At 36.7% G+C, this 16770-nt stretch overlaps 1 protein-coding gene across 6 annotated transcripts in view; it reads right to left on the bottom strand.

The window, feature by feature from the left end:
* The window catches only part of SerT (Serotonin transporter), a 258831-nt gene that overhangs the window by 233923 nt on the left and 8138 nt on the right, over positions 1-16770 (bottom strand). For 5 of the 6 annotated variants that reach the window (XR_010950726.1, XR_010950727.1, XR_010950730.1 and 2 more), the window contains exon 1: positions 4259-9966. The gene's annotated coding sequence lies outside the window, so the exon portion shown is untranslated. Of the gene's footprint in view, positions 1-4258; positions 9967-16770 lie in introns of those variants that run through there. The other variant, XM_067772402.1, reaches the window with a different exon arrangement.

Genomic DNA, 16770 nt, shown 5'->3' with positions numbered 1-16770 from the left:
ACGAAAACTCACCGACGTGCAACGCCCGTACGTACGTAGCCCGGAACGTAGAAATCAAAACAATTTTGATTTTTTCCGTAAGAACGTGTCGGCTGATCGCTCTCTCACTAGACAGAGTTGCCTAGTAAACTTTTGTGCGCTAATTTTTGACCGTTTGCACTTTTATGCAAAAACACCTAATTAAAGTTTGAATAGTTGTGAAAATAATTCGAAATAATTATGTAAAAGTGCTGATTATAAATATTTAATCTATTTATACTTATTTAAAATGTATTCCGGCCTTTTACAATGTCAAAAATTAAATTGGAAAAAGTTGATGTTTCCATAAGCATACATGCAAAATGGTCAATGGCAACAGTGCTTCTCTGTAAACAATACACACACAAATATGTTATGTACATGTACACAGACGTACACATTGATTCCTACGGGCTTGAGAGTTCATAATGCGGCAGTTACCCACCGACGTGTGCCGTACGTAAGGACGTTTGTCGTACGAAGCACGTTTGACCGAACTCTCAAGCCCGTAGGAATCAATGTGTGCGTCTGTGTACATGTACATAACATATTTGTGTGTGTATTGTTTACAGATAAGCACTGTTGCCATTGACCATTTTGCATGTATGCTTATGGAAACATCAACTTTTCCAATTTAATTTTTGATATTGTAAAAGGCCGGAATACATATTAAATAAGTATAAATAGATTAAATATTTATAATCAGCACTCTTACATAATTATTTCGAATTATTTCCACAATTTTTCAAACTTTAATTAGGCGTTTTTGCATAAAATTGCAAACGGTCAAAAATTAGCGCACAAAAGTTTACTAGACAACTCTGTCTAGTGAGAGAGCGATCAGTTGACACGTTCTTACGGAAAAAATCAAAATTGTTTTGATTTCTACGTTCCGGGCTACGTACGTACGGGCGTTGCACGTCGGTGAGTTACCCACGAACGTACGTAGAAAAAACGTGTCAGCTGACACGACCTATCTTATGAGTGTGCAATGTAAACGAAAACTCACCGACGTGCAACGCCCGTACGTACGTAGCCCGGAACGTAGAAATCAAAACAATTTTGATTTTTTCCGTAAGAACGTGTCAGCTGATCGCTCTCTCACTACACAGAGTTGCCTAGTAAACTTTTGTACGCTAATTTTTGACCGTTTGCAATTTTATGCAAAAACGCCTAATTTAAGTTTGAAAAATTGTGAAAATAATTCGAAATAATTATGTAAAAGTGCTGATTATAAATATTTTATCTATTTATACTTATTTAATATGTATTCAGGCCTTTTACAATATCAATAATTAAATTGGAAAAAGTTGATGTTTCCATAAGCATGCATGCAAAATGGTTGTTGTTGTTGCAAAATGGTCAATGGCAACAGTGCTTATCTGTAAACAATACACACACAAATATCTTATGTACATGTACACAGACGCACACTTTGATTCCTACGGGCTTGAGAGTTCGGTCAAACGTGCTTCGTACGACAAACGTCCTTACGTACGGCACACGTCGGTGGGTAACTGCCGCATTATGCGGCAGTTACCCACGAACGTACGTAGAAAAAACGTGTCAGCTGACACGACCTATCTTATGAGTGTGCAATGTAAACGAAAACTCACCGACGTGCAACGCCCGTACGTACGTAGCCCGGAACGTAGAAATCAAAACAATTTTGATTTTTTCCGTAAGAACGTGTCAGCTGATCGCTCTCTCACTAGACAGAGTTGCCTAGTAAACTTTTGTGCGCTAATTTTTGACCGTTTGCACATTTTATGCAAAAACACCTAATTAAAGTGTGAAAAATTGTGAAAATAATTGGAAATAATTATGTAAAAGTGTTGATTATAAATATGTAATCTATTTATACATATTTAATATGTATTCCGGCCTTTTACAATATCAAAAATTAAATTGGAAAAAGTTGATGTTTCGATAAGCATGCATGCAAACTGGCCAATGGCAACAGTGCTTTGTTGTAAACAATACACACACAAATATGTTATGTACATGTACACAGACGCATACATTGATTCCTACATATTTGACACGTTCTTACGGAAAAAAGGGCCGTTCCATTGGTTTATCGAGCTCTGGCTCTGGCTCAAATCTCATTGGAACGATCTGGATCAACTTTATGAGAACTGGCAGCACTAATATAAAACATCTGTTTTGTTGAAAATAAGAAGAAACGTACATAAAATTTTAAGATACTGATAGAATTATTAACATTTAAATAGTTTCGCACGTAAGCAAACTATTTATTTTCCTTACATCATCTTCAAGTTGCTTACTCTTTCAGTGTTTTTGCTTTTAAATATGGCGAATTCTTTTATGTATACACAAATGTACACATATTTAGTTCAGTGCTACAATGGCTCAACTATATGGTTGGCTCATCTCACCAGCTGATTTTATTTTTTTCATTTCACTGTAGTAGGGATTGTCAGAAGGAGATGGCAAACTTAAAATGAAACCAACGAATTTACAACATTTTCTTACTACATACAAATGCTGCCAAGTTTTATGTTTTCATTCCATTCCATTCGCCTAACTGCAACACTCTAGGGGGACTCATGTAACCGTATAAATGCCTTATAAAGTGTGTAAACGTATAAATTTATCTAGTTTACGCACAAGCTGTCAAACTTTGTATGAAAAATCATTTACACAATTTGTATAAATTTACGCGCACATTTCATTGTGTAAACGCGGTAAACTCAAAGGAATGCAACCTTGCAGACATTACAGCAGGCATTTTCATCAGAAATTTCCAACATCAGCAAGTAAAGGCGTTTTAGTTTTGATTTTTCACTTAATCTTGGCATTTTTTAATTTGTATAACAATCAAAAAAATTTTGTTTGGCAATAATACAGCTGATAAACAATCAAGTTTATCAAGAGTATTACTAGGTGCGTTCATATAACCGCGTGTGTAAATTGATATAATTTTACACCTTATAAGTTTATATGCTTTCATGAGTCCCCCTTCTGATTTTGGCAATGTGAACAAATGTATGTTGTTGTTGTAGAGATGAACCAACCATATAGTTGAGCCATGAGTGCTACCAACTCAAAAGTGGTTAGCTGTCAAAAAATCTACTACAGAAAACGAAACGAACAGAACTGCTATACGGATCAGAAATTGAACCAGATAAATATCAGGATCACAACGTTGTTGTTGCATTTGCATGTTAAATTTCTATCCGTATCTCGCTCAAGTCTCAATGGAACGTAACTAAAATCAAAATTGTTTTGATTTCTAGGTTCCGGGCTACGTACGTACGGGCGTTGCACGTCGGTGAGTTTTCGTTTACATTGCACACTCATAAGATAGGTCGTGTCAGCTGACACGTTTTTGGTACGTACGTTCGTGAGTAACTGCCGCATTAAAAAGAAATGTCAGTAACCACAATCTAAAGCCGTGGTTACTCACGAACGTACGTAGAAAAAATGTGTCAGCTGACACGACCTATCTTATGAGTGTGCAATGTAAACGAAAACTCACCGACGTGCAACGCCCGTACGTACGTAGCCCGGAACGTAGAAATCAAAACAATTTTGATTTTTTCCGTAGGAACGTGTCAGCTGATCGCTCTCTCACTAGACAGAGTTGCCTAGTAAACTTTTGTGCGCTAATTTTTGACCGTTTGCAATTTTATGCAAAAACGCCTAATAAAATTTTGAAAAATTATGAAAATAATTCGAAATAATTATGTAAAAGTGCTGATTATAAATATTTAATCTATTTATACTTATTTAATAGTATTCCAGCCTTTTACAATACCAAAAATTAAATTGGAAAAAGTTGATGTTTCCATAAGCATACATGCAAAATGGTCAATGGCAACAGTGCTTATCTGTAAACAATACACACACAAATATCTTATGTACATGTACACAGACGCACACATTGATTCCTACGGGCTTGAGAGTTCGGTCAAACGTGCTTCGTACGACAAACGTCCTTACGTACGGCACACGTCGGTGGGTAACTGCCGCATAAATCAGCAAGTTGTTTGGGTTCGAAGCAAACATGTTAAGTGATGTCTCTTGTTGATTTATCCTCTTTGATAAAACATTATCAGCACAATCCAACAAAATGTTCGCATCGACTTAACATCATACCAAAGAGTTTGCATGAAACCCTTTAATACAATTTATTTAACATCATACAGTCTGACTGAAAATGATGTGCTCTCTGAGGAGTGATACCAACTATATGAGTTGAGCAATCTTAACTTACATGAATTGAGATACAGCCCACGATGTAAGCGCTTCCATGTATGCGTGTTGGTCAGCTTGTAAAAGAAGTAATGTATGTGTATATGTGTTATGACCGCGAGAAACAATTAGGGTGACCAGAATATTTTAATTATATTTTTTATATATATATTTTTTTTTTTTTTTTGAATTTTCAATTATCCAAATTGTTTAAGCTTTTTAAACTCAACTCCGGACTTTAACAAATTTTGACCTAACCAAAGGCTTATTATTTCGCTTTCATGAACAACTTTTCTAGCTCTTAGAATCGCTTATGCATATATATTATGTTTTCTATATACGCCACTAAATGAAAATGTTCCTTTTGTTTTTTCCTTTTTCTTTTTTTTTAAACGTAACTTTTCGAACAATTTTTATGTACATATATACTTTTTGTGTAGTGCTTCTATCGTAAGACTGTTTCGTAAGCTTAAACACTTTTGTTTTTGTGCTGTGATATTTACGTATTTACTTTTTTGGAAATTTAGCTAATAATATTGTTTTACTTAATTTCAGTTGCATTTATTTCATTTCACATCGTTTTGATTTCAACTGAAATGGAACCAAAGTATATGCTTTCTCTTTTCATATTCACTAAAATTTATTATTTCTAATGATTTTAAAGCAATTATAAGCAATTGAAAATAGTTTGTATTTTTTTTTTTTTTTTTGAACGACTTTGATTTCACTTTTTCTTAATCACTTTATGCTCTGTGCTTTCTTTTCTTCGGCCTACATAGGTCTTTATCTTTGTCCTTCTTTGTTTTGGTTTTTTACATATTTCCACTTTAAATTTTTTTTAAATTTTTTGCTTTTCCTTATAGCTTTCTTATATCTATATGTAAATATGTTCACTTTTTTACATAGCACTTCTTAAAAATTTTTCCTTCATTTTTACTTTTTCTTATGGTTCTCTTATTGTGGAAATATCCTCACTTTCCTCCCCTATTTTTTCTATATTTCTTGGGAATTATTCTTGATTTTTGGCTGACATATTCAGCCTTCAGGCGGCCACCGTGGTGTGATAGGTAGCGTGCTCCGCCTATCACACCGTATGCCCTGGGTTCAACTCCCGGGCAAAGCAACATCAAAATTTTAGAAATACGATTTTTCAATTAGAAGAACATTTTTCTAAGCGGGGTCGCCCCTCGGCAGTGTTTGGCAAGCACTCCGGGTGTATTTCTGCCATGAAAAGCTCTCAGTGAAAACTCATCTGCTTTGCAGATGCCGTTCGGAGTCGGCATAAAACATGTAGGTCCCGTCCGGCCAATTTGTAGGGAAAATCAAGAGGAGCACGACGCAAATTGGAAGAGAAGCTCGGCCTTAGATCTCTTCGGAGGTTATCGCGCCTTACATTTATTTTTTTTTATTCAGCCTTTTAATTTGTTAAACAAATTTATTAATTTTTATTTTTTTTATTAGACAACTGCACTTGATTTTTATATAATTCGTGATTCTCGTGATATCGTGTGAATTCTTCCGTTCGCATGGTTTCAAACTAGTTGGTTTGGCGATCTCCTCCCTTCTTTCGCCTTCTCCTTCGTATTTTTTTGCAAAAATTGTTTTTAGCTTGTGGTGGTAGAGTGGAAACTATACCCAAGTGGTTTCTCTCCCACCAAACGTATGCCTCACACATGAATAATCTACGATTTCAGAAAATTCTTTATTATAGTTTAATGGAAATATTTTTTTGGAGTTACTAAAAAGTAAAATGAAACCTATACTAAGGTATACCTTTCTAAAAGAGGGTTGAAAGGATTTTTTTTTGAATCTTTAGATTCGAAATCTACGAAAATTTTTGAATAGTGAAATTTAATGAAGTTTTTGATTAAATAATTTCGGCACAAGCTTTGCTTTACCTCGGAAGAACTTTTCTTTAGATAAGGTTTTATGTACATACAAAAATGTTCGCACACTTTTCATATGTACACCAAACCCTTTTTAAAGGAAGCTTTAACATATCTAAATTTTTATTTTTACTTATTAAAATATTTAATTTAGCATTTACTAAACACTTTTTTCTTATAAAAATTAACACAAAAAAAAATTTTCAAGTTACCAAAAAGGTTGATGGGTTTTTGACGTTCGTCTCGGGTGAAGATCAAATCCAAAAGAAGGAATGTCGATCACCGGAACGAAAGCCAAACCTTATTCTTGTCTCTTTTCTTTCATTTCCTTTGATCAGCATATGACTTCCGTCATATGGAAATCAGATTGAAGTTTAACGAAACTCTACTCTATTACAATTTGGAACTAGGGTGATTTTACGTCAATACGCTGGAAATTCATTGTTTGAAAAATTGAAAATTCTGAAATCGCACATTACAATGTGGGGAGGAATTAAGTAATATAAACGACTATTTATCTATTATTGAGGATTATTTGATGCGTTTCGTTGTGTTGAAACAACATCCTACGGAAAAAGATGTAGAAGTGCTAAAAATAAAGTTCCCTACTATAAAAGCTTTAAAAAAATGAATAACAAAAGAGCTATTTTAGAAGAATTAAAAAATAGATAGTGTTATCGGCGTTAAAGAAAAAATAAATTATATGAATAATTGTGAACAACCAGCCGCGCATATTCCCAGCAAACTAAAATGCTTCATACATTGCATGGTCTGAATAGAGATTCAAATGGACAATGGCGATTTGGACTCAAACCAATAAAATTTAGTTCTAAAAATGTTTTACAGATTGGTAGAGATAAATGGAAAATGACACCAGGTCTGTTCGAGTTAATATTTCATAGAAAACCACAACATTATAAAAAGGGTGATTTGCACACCTATCGACAGATTTTATTAGATACAAATTAAAGGGACAAAATCGTATAAATATTTACATATTATCAGGAAATTATTCAATTATGATCCACACTCGTTCATAAAGGGATAGAGGTTTATTGAAATCAATCGATTGCCGTGAAAATATTTATCAATATTGGGATAATCCTAATGAGTTGGTGGACAGATTGAGGTTGCTTATATCTTCAACAAGTGCTGGTCATAACAACCATCAAAACGAGATTAGTTTGAATCCAAATCGCCATTGTCCATTTGAAAAAAATAAAAATTGGCGTTGCCAGATGTCTGAATTTTTTTTTTTTTTTTTTAATGATTGGCAATGGCTGAATTTCTTAAAAAAACATAAATAAATTCTAAATGAATAGCCGCAACAATGGGGTTGCTATCTATCTTAGCGTACATTTTGTAGTATTAGCCGTGGTTGCTACAAGTACTTTGCCTTATATTTAATAAAATCAAATTCTTCGAGGACAAAACTCAAATTTATAGGGTCAGTTCAATACCATCGTGTTTTTTCTATCTGTATGGTTATTTTCAGCTTGTCTTTGAAAAGGTCTAGGTTACGGGTTTTTGCAATTCAAGTCCCATTTTACACGTGAAAGAACGAATTTTCGCAGTAATAGGCAGATGAATTATTGGTGAGAAGCTTTTTCATGACAGATCATATATATAACTGCTTCAAAATCGGAATTAGAAAATGTCCATTTATAAAAATAATAACTAATAGCCAGATATTTGCAAACACTGAATACATGGAAAGTAGATGTCTGTCTGCATGTATGTCGATCTGCTGCCACCTTACATATACTTTCGGCATGTTCTACATTTATGCGGCTTCAAAAAATAGCTATCTTGCAGCATGCATTAAAAGCAGTACATTATTTTATCAAAATTGTAATTTACCAATTTAATTGTATAAACAATTTCACATTTGCGTCATATATTGAGTGAAACCATGTGCCACAATTAATTATTCCTGAAGAGAAGCAGTGTTTTGGCTAAACTTTCACAAAAATGTTAATGTGCAAGTGATAAAATAGTTAAGTTGTGAATACTGCATTAAAATAAAAGGGTTTTACTTAGTGTTAAATTTAGCGAATTTCAAGTGAAATATACACAAATGAGGGAAAGTAAAATTCCAGGCAGGACAACGTCTGCCGGGTCTGCTTGTATTAAAAAATATATATCACCGAGTTTCATGTTTATACTTTCTTAATTAAAGGAGAAATGGCCAGAAATCTTTCTATGTGAACGATCGGTTGTATGGGATATATACTATATATAGCTCCGATCAAAGTGATTTTTCCAGGATATCTTCTATGATATAGTAGAATATATATCACGAAGTTTCACGTTTATACTTCTAAATTGCGGCAGGAATGACCAAAATCGTCTTATCTGAACGATCGGTTGTATGGGAGATATATGTTATAGTGGTCCGATCCTACCGGATCCGACAAATGTCTAATATAATACAAAAATACATCCTTGTGCCAAATTTCATTGAGATATCTCAAAATACGACAGACGGACGGACAGACGGACATGGCTATATCAACTCAGTTCGTCGCCCTGATCAATTCGGTATACTTAATGGTGAGTCTATCTTCTATATTTCTCAACGTTACAAACATCGGACCAAAGTTAATATACCATTTCATGTTCATGAAAGGTATATGTTTATGTACACAAGTTTACTGCTATAATGAGAAAGTTTTACTAAAGATGAAAACTTAAATGATCACTTATTAATAAAAACTAAATGGTATTGTGTGCGTTTTTGTTTGTTTTTGTTTTCTACACGTAGATCAAGCCAAAGCGACCAAGATTTTTAACTGTCACCACATTAACAGATGTGCAGACTGTTCGTTGTGCGGAATTTCATCCAAATGGAAAATTATATGTTGTCGGTTCAAATTCCAAAACTTTTCGAATTTGTAAATATCCACAGTTATCAGATTTAAAGTAAGTACATACATTCATGTGTAGAAATTATTTGTTGTACCTATAGTATCTTTGCCTCAAAAATGCTAAAGTTTCTTGAAACACAACTATATAAATATGATTAAAATAAGTTGGCAACCCTAATTCAAAGTATTTTTATATTCGAAATATCTTTCGTTTGATACCCAATTTGGCGTATAACACTTATGGCGTTTTCTTTTCTGAAAACAGTGTCACCCTGTTGGTTGTTCCTTGTTCTCCCGTGAGTTTTTGGGTTGCTTTCACACAATATGTTCTACTCATTAAGAAAAAGGTTCCCACAAAGGTGCCTACAAATAAAGCCATTTTGCACAACACCAAGTGACCTAGACGCTTCCCAAGCCCGTCGGTTCTATGTACCGGAGCGACTCGGGATTTTTCCCGGCCAAGGACTGCCATTTCAGTGTAACCCCATTTAATTTGTTGCGTCCTTCCCACAAATTGTCATCCTCCCAGTAGCTCCTTGCAGCGGGACTGCTCCATATTCTCTTGCTCCGGGAAGGTATCGAATCCAATCCGGGTCCGTCTCCTGACCCCGGTCCTGAGAAATGATTTTGCTGCATCTGCCGGAAAAGAATCTTTTTGGGACGGTCATACTCTTGTCAGTGTGTCTCGTGTAAGGGATGGTTGCATCGGACAGGTTGTTCTGGGCTAGATACCAAAACCAGACGTCCACGTAACTTCTATAAATCTTTTGTGGCTCTTTGCTGTTCACGCCCTAGGACGTCCCGTAGTCTGCGCCTTAGCGCCCCCGCTACCTTCCAGCAGCCCCGCTGCTCTGCAAGCCACAACTAGTACCCGCTGCTGCTCGCGCCCCACGGCACCACCAAATCACACGGCTGCTCCCACTCATACCTACAATCTCCGCAGTAGAGTCGGGAGCAATGCCGAGCATCAGCGCCTGCCCCCGTCTTCTCCCCCTCTTTTCCGGCAGCAATTGTGTAGGTCAGGGAAACAGACTCTTCCCTAGCTCCCTTTGCACCGTCTGCCAGCACAGAATATATATGTTTGCGACATCCGCCCAATGCAGCTCCTGCCATGGACGGTGCAACTTTCCTAGATGTTCTGGTCTCCGCGACGGCAACCCCCGACGGGTTTCATTGCGCCATGTTGCCAGGCCGCATACCCAAATACACCGGGTACCCCAAGGCGTCCTGGCCTTCCACAACCCAGGCGTAGTCAACCGCCACTTACTCCCAGAGTGACGACGTCTCCCCCTATGCACTTCAGAATTCTGCAGTTAAACTGTAATGGATTAACTGGGAAGATCACGGAGATAGTCGATTTCATGAAGCGGCACAACATCAGTATTGCTGCGATTCAAGAGACTAAACTCACAGCAAGATCTGCATTGCAGACCTGTTCTGGGTATAATGTTCACAGAAAAGATCGCCAGAGCGGAAATGGAGGCGGCCTCGCGTTTATCATACACCACTCTGTGCAATATCATATATTTGATCCCGACATCGACCGCAGGGACAGTGTCTTAGAACGTCAAGGCTTATTTGTCCGGTCAGGCGATGCAAACCTAGAAATCATCAACATCTACATCCCGCCTGCCACCTGTTGCCCAGTGGATACCGCCCTAATATCAGCGCCTTACTCACTGGCAACAATCGCATTATCTTAGGCGATTTCAATGCCCATCACGATCTATGGCATTCAAACTTGCGGGTGGACAGTAGGGGTGAGATGTTGGCGGATCAAATAGAAGAAACGACGTTCTGCACAATAAACGGAGACGCTTCCACACGTATGGTAGGAAGCTGTCACAGTTTGCCGGATATTTCAATCGTGAGCGCAGAACTCGTAAACTGCGTCAACTGGCAGCCGATGGTAACATTGGAATCCGACCACCTGCCTATACTCATTTCGCTCGAGCGTTCCGTCGACTTCATCGTCACAGAAAAACGCACTTTCATTAACTTTAAAAAACGAAAGTGGAACGAATACAAATCCTTTACAGACAACCGCTTTGCTGCCCTCCCTATCCCGACTGATGCCCGCCAAGGGGAGCGTGCTTTCCGCAAGGTCATTGAATCCGTCTCGGCTCGTTTCATTCCCGCCGGTAGAATTCCCGAAATTCGGCCCCACTTCCCGGCGGAGGCCGCAAGTTTAGCGAGAGAACGTGACCTTATAAGACAGCTCGATCCCTGCGACCCCCAAATAAGGAATATAAAGCAACGCATCATATTGCTTGTGGATGAACACAAGCGGGCGAAATGGGAGGAGCACCTAAGCGGTTGTAACCTCTCTGCCGGTGTAGGTAAACTTTGGTCCACCGTAAAGTCCCTATCGAATCCGTCTAGGCACAATGACAAAGTTTCCATCGCCTTTGGCGATAAAGTGCTGTCGGATGCGAAAAAATTCGCGAGCGCTTTCTGCCGACAATATATAATGCATTCTACGGTCGACAAAGATAGACGGAGGGCCAACAGACATGCACATACACATAAATTCAGCGCATCACCAATTACCATCACCGCCAAAGAGATTGAGGATGCCATCGGTCATGCTAAACCATCAAAAGCAGTGGGCCCAGACGGCATAACCATGCCGATGCTTAAAAGCCTAGGGAAAGATGGTTTCAAATATTTAGCACATGTCTTCAACCTGTATCTTTCCACCATTGTCATACCCGAAAAATGGAAACTGGCCAAGGTGGTCCCGCTACTAAGGCAGCTAAGATAGGAGAGCCATATCGCCCGATATCTCTCCTATCGCCAGTAGCCAAGACGCTTGAAGCCATTTTGCTCCCCTACTTCAAAGCAAATTTGCAGCTAGCCTGTCATCAGATAAATTGCGGTTTAAATCAAAACCCCCACCATAGAACAGTACTCGTTGCGCTAGACCTATCAAAAGCTTTTGATACGGTCAACCATGGCACGTTACTGCAATACCTGTAAGGGTCTACCCTAAAAGGTGGATCGCAAATTATCTGGGTGGTCGGTAGTGTTGGGAACTATCGAATGAAAACTATCGAGTTATTCGATGGTTCAGTAATTTTCATTCATTCGATAGTCATTTGAAATTCGTTCATTACTATTTTTTCGAATTACTAGTTTTAGGTATGAATGATTCGTTCACTACTATTTTTTCGAGTTACTAGTTTTAGGTATGAATGATTCGTTCACTACTATTTTTTCGAGTTACTAGTTTTAGTTATAAATGATTCGTTCACTACTATTTTTTCGAGTTACTAGTTTTAGTTATGAATGATTCGTTCATTACTATTTTATCGAACTACTAGTTTTTGGTATGAATGATTCGCTCATTACTATTTCTTCGAATCGTTCGTTCTATTTAAATTTTTGCTGTGCATATATCGGTGTTAAAAAGATATTAAAATAAATTTAGCATACGTCAACCTAATCGACAAACGTTTTAAGCGTGGTAATTATTAAATATTTTTAAATGAGGAAGTGATTTTAACGATTTCATTTGTGTAGATATTTATAATGCGGCCTGGATTGAAGAGATCTTCCGTTTGGGAGTTTTTACCAAAAATGGCAATGAAGTTAAATGCCATATATGCAAAAAAAATTTTAAATTTTCTGGCAACACATCAAATTTAAATAACCATCTACGCCGTAAGCATCCATCTTCCTCAGAACCATGGTGGAATAACCAGGTGAAGTAAGCCGTCAATTGTCTCGCTCTAAATTCTTCTTTGTTCTATCATTCGGCTATCTGAAAATTTTTCACCAATGTTGTCCCCGAAAAATGTGTTTTTTTTGCATTTTTCAGGAGTGAAATATGGTAGTTTTAGTCCTTTTTTCATCTAAACCAGTAGGTGAATATCGATGGACCTTTACCGGATTTAATTACATAGATTCATATTTGGGTATCTTTGGTGTAAGTAAGGTCGTGCTTAACTATTGCGTTTATATTATTGATGTTTCCATCATATAAGTATGTCTAATTTGTTCCAAAAAAATTTGAAACAGGTCTTTGTTAAAACAAACTATTTGAATTCGCGTCATATCCAACAAGGATTTTCGCCTGTGCAGCGCTACTGAAGACTTTCGAAAAATGTGCAAGAACAACAAAACTATCGTATTACACCTTATTTATGTAAACACTTCGCTAAAACAATGGATTTCTAAATACAATTACGAAAAATTGTTACTCACTATGTTTGTTTTGGCCTAAAAATTAGACCACTATGATAAGAAGAATGTTGCTGGTATGGATTGTAAATTAGAATATATGAATCCGGCTCGCTTGGATTAGCACCTTCTGGTTCTAGGCCGACTCCTATTATATCCCCTGACATATTTTAGTAAATAATAACTTGGGACCATTAGTAATACATCATGAATTAACTGTCAAGAGCTTATGGGAGATCTTCTGATCAAGTTTGTATGATATATTAAAAGGTCATATGTTTTACTTCCAACTCTCAATGTCAAATCAACAGAGCAGATGGAAAGAACAATGGATTTTTAGAGATCGAAACACATTTAGAAGTATTACGATCAGTTCCAAGTGTGACTGTAAAACTTTTCATCAAACCCGAAACCCATTTAAGTGCGCAAAGTTCCTACAGTTCAACTATATAATGGATAACACCTCTCCCACTTATGTCCGGTTTTTCGATAAAAGCTTCAACTGAAGTTGAAGTTGAGGTCAGTTTACTTTAGACGCATTCTTGAATTTTACTACTCATCGCAGTTTAAGTTTTTAATTTTATTCGATGCCTAAAGTAATATAAGTTCGCACTGGTCTTGTGTATCCCTTTTGTATTGGCATTAGGTTGCACTGATATGCTGAAAAAGAAACAGTCTGTAATGGCTTTCGTAGCAAGGCATTTGTTTTTCTACTCCTACTTTTCCAAAGCGGGTAAACATTTTACCCTCTTCTGACCGTTGAAAATACATCCCTACCGTTTCAGATAGCGTACACCTTCTATCTCTTTTTATTTACTTCACCTGGTGATTCCACCATGCTCAGAACATAGTAATCTAACTTCAGGAGAAATAGCGCCAGTAATTGCAGAAGAGGAACGTAGTTCCACTTCTCTTTCGTCAACTACTGCAGGGAGTGCAGCGCGCAGTTCGTTAACAGTACCTACCGAAGACATTTCCAATAGTGGATGTTTGAGAAGGACTGTTCAAACAAAATTTTTTGTTACCAGCACACGTTCTGAGCTCTCAGAGCAAGAAAAAAATAATATTGATGAATCTCTTTTAAAGATGATTACAACTTGCAGCCACTTTCCATCGTTGACAATGTAGGATTTGTAGAATATACAAAAAAGCTTCAGCCATTATATTCCTTGCCAAACAGAAAAGTTTTATCAAATACAATGCTACCTTTTAAATACAATGAAGTAAGAAAGAAACTGCATTACTTGCTTAACATTGTAACACATATTTCAGTTACAACTGATATGTGGACTTCTGATAGTCAAAAATCTTTTTTGTCAGTTACTAGTCATTTCGTTCGGGATAACAAAATGATTTCTGCAGTTTAATCAACAAAGGAAATCTTAGGAAATCATACCTCCCAAAATATAGCTACAGAATTGAAGTTAATATTTGATGAGTGGTCCGTTTTTGACAAAATAGCAGGCATGCTTAACGAACGAAACGATATCATTTCGTTACGATAATCAACGTTAATAAACGAAACGAAGTCATTTCGTTTAGTTTATTAACGTTAAGAACGCCAAATTCACTTCGTTTCGTTTATTAACGTTGATTATCGTAACGAAATGATATCGTTTCGTTCGTTAAGCATGCCTGCAAAATAGTTACTGTAGTAAGTGATAACGGGGCTAATATTAAAAAGGCTATAATTGAAATGCTACAGAAGCACCACCACCCATGCGTAGCGCACACATTAAATTTATGTGTAATTGATGCCATAAAAGCTGTTCCACAAGTTACTGTGCTCATAACCAAGTGTCGTGCCATAGTCACTTACTTTAACCATAGTTCTCAAGCGACGGAAAAATTAAAAAATATGCAAAAGCAAATGGGCGTTACTGAACTGAGGTTAAAACAAGATGTCCCTACCCGGTGGAATTCAACCCTTATAATGATGGAGCGCATATGCTTTGTAAAAACCACTCTCTGCCATAACTTCTTTACCAAATGCTCCTGATTTCCTCAATTCATAAGAATGGGAAACATTGTTGGACTACACTAATCTTTTCAAGCCCGTAGAGGCCATGACAACCGAATTGTCAGGAGAAAATTATCCCACGATGTCACTGGTAGTGCCCCCTGATCAGAGGTCTTCAATACGCAGTACGAAATCGCAAAATGAAAACTGTAGAGGGAGAAAGTTTGAAGAGCAGATTGTTAGAGGTAGTTTGGTGACGATTAGGGCAGTTGGAGTCTGACAAAATGTGCGCCAAATCAACATTCCTAGATCCTAGGTTTAAAAAAATTGCTTTCGGTAATGAAATTAATGCAAATAATACAACAAAATGGCTAGTGGAAGAAGTAACTTCCCTAATACGGCAACAAAACACAAGTGTTTCTACCAACACCCCAAGAGAAGCATCGGTCGATAAAAGCGAAGTATCTCTCTGGGACCTTCTCGATGTAAGAGTTGCTGAAGCAAAAACAATTTGTCAAAACGCGCCCAATGTCAATGCAAATATTCAGTTGGAGCAATATCTAAGGCAAAATTTTGTTGATCGCTCAAATAATCCCCTAGACTATTGGAATCGTAACCAGTCAAAATTTCCGGAACTATATATGCTTTCGAAGAAATATTTATGTATACTCGCAACATCGGTTCCGTCAGAACGAGTTTTCTCGAAAGCAGGGCAAATAATTAACGACAGGAGAAACCGACTTAAAGGAGATAAACTAGATATGATAATATTTTTGAACAGCAATTTAAACATTGAAGGTATTTTTCATGTCAACTCGATGTACATACTTGTGTTATTTACTTTACAATCAATTTTTTTAGGGGTTTAATAACGCAATCAGTTGCCATCTCTGCGGCGAAAATTTAATATAGACCCTCATGCACTATCCGATTTTGGCTAGAACAACTATAGCGACTTTTAGTATTTAAGTGCTTGAAATATTTGTTTTATGTTTCTTTTATAAGTGAAATTTAATGTGCAATTTTTATATTGATTAAACGTGACCTGAATTTTGAAAAAAAAAAAAAAAACAGTAGCTTATGTATAAGTTAAGGCAATCAATAATGCCTCTGAAACAGATTTGAATAATATAGATAAAAATCCATCTTAAGTAACCCTCTTTCCTGTTGTTGTTGTTGTAGAGGCATAAAATCTCCCCACAGGTTTGGGGGAGACCAAAAAACTCAGTGGGTTGCGAACCAAGGTCATTTGCATATCATTCATGCGCTTTGCATAACATGTAACAAAGGCATTTAAATTGAATATTTTCATTATTTACTTGAAGCAAAATTTACACCATTTTAGTCATATTTAAAGTTTTTGTTACGTTCCAATGTAGCGTGATCCAGATACGGATAGAAATTTAACATACAAATGCAACAAAAAATTGATCCATATGGTTCACATTGTTGTCGCATTTGCATGTTAAATCTCTAGCCGTATCTGGATAACGTTTCATTGGAACACGACGTTTTTTGTCTTATATAGGTTTGTTCTTTAGCTACCCCGAGGGGTAACTAAAACAATCCAGAGATTGTTCTTTTGGCTTCTGGCAAGCTAAAGAACAAATCAAATGAATGAATGAATGAATGAAAAAAT

This window comes from Eurosta solidaginis, chromosome 3 (assembly GCF_040869045.1).
Source record: "Eurosta solidaginis isolate ZX-2024a chromosome 3, ASM4086904v1, whole genome shotgun sequence".
Lineage (NCBI taxonomy): Eukaryota > Metazoa > Arthropoda > Insecta > Diptera > Tephritidae > Eurosta > Eurosta solidaginis.
Note: the sequence above shows the minus strand (reverse complement) of the source record. Positions and strands in the feature narration are given on the sequence as shown.